We start from the raw sequence: 5,477 nt of genomic DNA, 5'->3' as shown, positions 1-5,477 counted from the left end.
GTTGCAACTTCCGAGGATCGCTCAGCTCCCACCGAGAATATCTCTCTGACACAGCTTTTACCAAACTTGGACTCCTCTTGCACTTCCACATTAACTGATTCGCCCTGTTCCATCAGTCCTGGTCCCAAAACACCTTCGACCGCGCCGCCTGAGACCCCTCCTCCGCCGGAGTACTCGCCGTCTGCTTCCAGCCCGGGTTGTACCCCTCCGATGGCCAACTTCCCTCTCGACCCCTTACTGTATGTGCCGGCAGGCCATCACATTGTGGATGGCGGTGATGCTCGTTTGCCTCGGACCTTTGTGACGCCACATACCCCACTTGTGCGCCGCCATGAGGAGTTCATGTTAGCTGAGGTAATGCCCATCCCTCCTCCCGATCAGATTGGTGTTGCTAGAGAGGAAGTTGTTCAATGGCTGCAAGCTCATGGGGTGTTGGTGAGGTCTGCTCAGCCTTGGATTAGATCGGTGGGTCTTTTTGAGCTTCGGGATGCTGCAGTCAGATTTTCTCTCCTTCAGATGCCGCCCCAACCTCTTGGCAATGATCGTTTTGTTTGTTTTATGAAACACGATGAGGGTGAATCTTTTAGAGGTGCTCAGGGTTTCCGTCAGGGACTGCTCATGTTTTTGGGGATTCCGCTTGATCTTCGCAATGAGGAAAGTATTCGGGCAGCGGTCAACACATTTGGGAAGTTTTATCATTGGATTAGTGAGGATCCATACCTTGTGCGCACTTTGGTCTTTGCGTCCTTTCTAGAAGATATTCTGGTGCCAAGAGATGTGGTGTTCATGGATTATGCTGCCTGGGGTGGTGCCAGGGTGTCTTGGACGGTGCCTCTGTTTATCCTTGGGGCCAATTTTGCTGAACAGATGCCCCAAGATGAAGACTAGATGCCCATAAATGGCAATCCTCATCCCCTGCCTGGTGTGCCCTTCCCGGAGTTGCCACCTTTTATTCTGCCTCCATTCCCAGCTCTAGGGTGGAACGATGTGCTGCCACCTCCGCCTGAACCTGCACATAATGAGGTGCATGAGGACAATTGGGGAAACTGGGAGGAACCTGCTGCGGAGCCTGCTGTTGAGGATCAAGAATCCATGGTGTTGAATGCCTCGGCTCAACCAAGTTCGGTTCAACAAAGTTCTGATGTACAACTACAGGTGCCCCCTGCACCTATCATTCTTATTGATGGGGCTCCACCTGTGAACCTGAATGATCTGATGGAGATTGCACCGGACCTGGAGGATGCTAGTAACTGGGCAATTGTGGTCTATCAACCTCCTGTCATTGATGTCCAAGCTTTGGATCAGCCTGCGGTTAAGATCCCCTTTGGTCCCCCTCTGCCCCCTGAAATGATATGGAGGCGATCGTTTGAAAACCTGCTAAATGCTCCAATGGTGTTTGAAGTGCCAAAACCTCTGCTGCCTAAACCCCTGTCGCCGGTAATTTTGACCAAGAGAAACTGGGACTTTGCTTTCCAGCAAGATGATCTTCCTCTGTTAACATGGAAGGAGCCGGAACCTGCCCGACCAGTGGCTAGAGCGTTATTTGTGGATGATGGTAAGAGGGCTGCGCCTGTTGTCCCTTCTCCTCCTGCGTGTGTACCTACGAGGAGGCCGCGCAAAACTCTGGTGCCAACGCCTGTCGTTGAAACATCTATTCGAAGATGTACCAGAAGTTTGGCCCAGCGTGATGGGTTTAAGCCCACTTTCCATGAGCTGGTTCTGAAGCCCAAGAAGAAGAAGCCCAAGGCCAAGCCCCTTTCTGCAGAGATGTCTGATGACCCTGCATTTGGAGATGCTCCTCCACCTACTCCCATAAGTCATCTGCAAGCTATTGGCAAGGAGCTGGAGATTGATGCAACTCTGCTCACGGAGGATGCACTTATGGTGGACCCTGCTGCTGCTGCAAATCAAGCCTCCAATGAATAGTGTGCTCTTCTCCTGCTGGGTTTGGCAAGCCCATAAATCTACTTTCTGCGTTTGGTTTTCATTTTCAGATCCTTGGATATGTAATAATGTTGGTTCAGAACTATTATGTTCTTTTGGGCATCTGACATTGTGTGTCATGTGGATTGGGGACTTGTTTATGATATTTATTTATGAATACTCACTGTAGAAACTGGAATGTCCTGTGCTGGAATGTCAGGGGTTTAAACTCTGAGGCTAGGCAAAGAGCTGTTAGACAAAAGATTGTTGAAAGTCACCGTGCTATTGCTTGTCTGCAAGAAACAAAATGTGCTTCATTTGATTCCAGAATGATTAAAAGCTTTTGCCCCAAGAGATTTGACTGCTTTGCTTTCTCTCCTTCTTTGGGGGCCTCTGGTGGAATTCTAGTTGTTTGGAACTTGTCTATTTTTTATGGGACTTTATTGCAAGTCCAAAAATTTGCAGTGGTGATTGAGTTTGTTTCTAGGCAAAACAATGAGAGGTGGACACTTGTGGTGGTTTATGGTCCTTGTCAGGGGGAAGCTAGGGATAATTTTGTAACCTGGATGTATCACCTGAACATTCCTGTGGATGAGAATTGGCTGATACTGGGGGATTTTAATTTCTTACGTTCTGTGGATAACAGAAATCTACCTGGTGGCGATTTGAATGACATGTTCATCTTTAATGAGATTATTGGACACCTCGGCCTTTTGGAACTGCCCATCAAAGGCAGATCCTACACTTGGTCCAATATGCAGGATACTCCACTCCTTCAGCAGCTAGACTGGTTCTTCACTTCTATTGATTGGATATCTGACTATCCCATGACTGAGGTGCTACCTCTTGCTAGAACTGCTTCTGACCATGTGCCTTTTATGGTTACAATCAAAACTTCTATTCCCAAGTCTAATCTCTTTAGGTTTGAGAATTATTGGTTGGAGTTGGAGGGTTTTATGGATTGTGTTGATTCCTCATGGCAGAAACAATCCAGAAAGGGCCATATTACTGCTAGGATAGCTGACAAATTTAAGTCCCTGAGAATGTGTCTCAAGAGATGGCAGAAGAACATTTCCAAACTGAAAACTCTAATTTGTAAATGCAATAATGTTATCCTGCTCTTGGATGAGCTTGAGGAATATAGAGCGCTCTACAGACATGAATCCAATTTCAGGATAGTAGTTAAAAACCATGTAGAGAAATTGCTCCACCTTCAATGTCTCTATTGGAGGAAAAGATGTACTATCAGATACATAAAAGTGGGTGGTGAGAACACCAAGTTCTTTCATGCTATGGCCACGGAGAGGTATTGAAGGAATTCTATTGCTAGCTTAAAATTGCCTGATGGTACTTTGGTGAGTGATCACTCACAAATGGAGGGTATTATCTGGAATTGTTTTAAAAAAAGAATGGGTTCTTCCAGGGGAATTAACATGGGTTTTGATCTTTCTTCCCTCATTGAACCAGTTGTGGGTTTAGATATTCTCACTAAGCCTTTTGAGAAGGAGAAAATGGACATGATTGTCAAGCATATGCCAGTTGATAAAGCTCCAGGTCCAGATGGTTTTAATGGTCTCTTCTTCAAAAGGTGCTGGCACATAATTTCCCAGGATTTTTATGAACTGGCCCAGGCTTTCTTTGAGGGTACTGCTCATCTGGAAAATATCAATGACCATACATAACTCTGGTGCCTAAGAAGCCCTCCCCTAAAGAGGTGGGTGACTTCAGACCTATCTCTTTAACAGGAATGGGTCTTAAGTTCTTGTCTAAGATGGCAGCCAATAGGTTTCAAGAGGTGATTATGCAGTGTGTCCACAAGAACCAGTATGGTTTCATAGAAAGTAGAATAATTCAAGATTGTATTGGGTGGACCTTTGAGTATTTACACCAGTGCCACCAGTCCAAGAGACCTATTGTGATTCTAAAGTTGGATTTCGAAAAGGCTTTTGACTCCCTTGAGCATGAGGCCATTGTGCAAATATTGAGGTATAAGGGCTTTAATGAGAAGTGGATTCTTTGGATGAAGCAACTTCTATCCACAGGTACCTCATCTGTTCTGCTTAATGGAGTTCCTGGTAGGAAGTTCAGATGTAAAAAGGGTGTCAGACAGGGTGATCCAGTCTCTCCCCTCCTTTTTGTCCTAGCTGCTGATCTCCTGCAGACTGTAATCAATGACATGTTCAGAAGGGGCATTCTTCACTTACCCATACCTTGTCATGATCAGGATTACCCTATGATTCAGTATGCTGATGACACTCTTATTATCCTGCCTGCGGACAAGGACCATCTTATAGCTCTGAAGGATATGCTCAGGGTCTTCTCTGTGTCCACTGGTCTGGATGTGAACTATCACAAATCCTTTATTATTCCCATCAATGTGGACACTGCTGTCATGACTGAATTAGCTTTTGCATTTGGATGCCAGATTGGGAAAATGCCATTTACCTACCTTGGGTTACCAGTAGGAACTACAAGGCCTAAAATGGTGGATTTTATGCCATTGGTTGATTGCATGGAGAGGAGAATGACAGCTAGTTCATCTTTTTTAAATCAGGGGGAAAGGCTGCAGTTTCTTAACTCTGCCCTGTCCTCTATGCCCATTTTCTTCCTTTGCAGTTTGGCTGTCCCTGCTAGAATTCTAAAACAATTGGAGAGAATCCAGAGACAATGCCTCTGGAGGAGGAATAGGGGTCAGCCTGCCCCCTCACTAGCTGCGTGGGACCTTATTTGCAGGCCAAAAAACAGGGGAGGCCTTGGTATTCTTAACCTTGGTTCTCAGAATGTTGCACTTCTGATCAAACATGCGAATAACTTTCTTAATAAAAAGGATCTCCCTTGGGTGTCTTTAATTTGGGATACCTACTATCATAATAGGGTCCCCCAAGGAACTTCTGATTGTGGCTCTTTCTGGTGGAAGGATATTTGCAAGGTCATGCACCATTTTAGGGAGTGTGCTTGGGTTCAGATTAATGGAGGGGACACCGCCCTCATGTGGTCAGATAACTTGCAGCTTGATGGTCAGGTGTCTAGCCTTCAACTCAGATTTCCCAGGCTCTATTCCTATGTTAAGGACCCCTGGATCACTATTCATGAGTTCTTGGACTCTCAGGATATGTTCCAGCACTTCCACCTTCCTTTGTCCAGCCAGGCTTTTGATGATCTGACTACTCTCCAGTCCATGTTGGGTGGCCTCAATAGAACACCTGGGTCCAAGGATATTTGGTTTTGGAAGGGCACTGCCAAGGGATACTCACCAAAGTTGTTTTACTCACATACTTTTGCATCAGAATCCTTCAACCCTTTGACAGCTTGGATCTGGAAGTCCTCCTGTACAATGAAAATCAAAGTTTTTCCTGGATGCTTATTATGGACAGGTTGAACACCAAGGACATGGTGGATAGGAGGCATTGGCATTTGGAGGATGGAGTAAACTGTGTCATTTGTCCTTTGCAGACTAGGGAAACAAGGGATCATCTGTTCTTTAATTGCAACTTTAGTGTCAGAGTTTGGAACTATCTGCAAATTGATTGGTCATCTGGTGACTCCATGGCTCA

This window comes from Triticum aestivum, chromosome 5D (assembly GCF_018294505.1).
Source record: "Triticum aestivum cultivar Chinese Spring chromosome 5D, IWGSC CS RefSeq v2.1, whole genome shotgun sequence".
Taxonomy (NCBI): domain Eukaryota; kingdom Viridiplantae; phylum Streptophyta; class Magnoliopsida; order Poales; family Poaceae; genus Triticum; species Triticum aestivum.
This window is presented reverse-complemented; position numbering follows the sequence as displayed.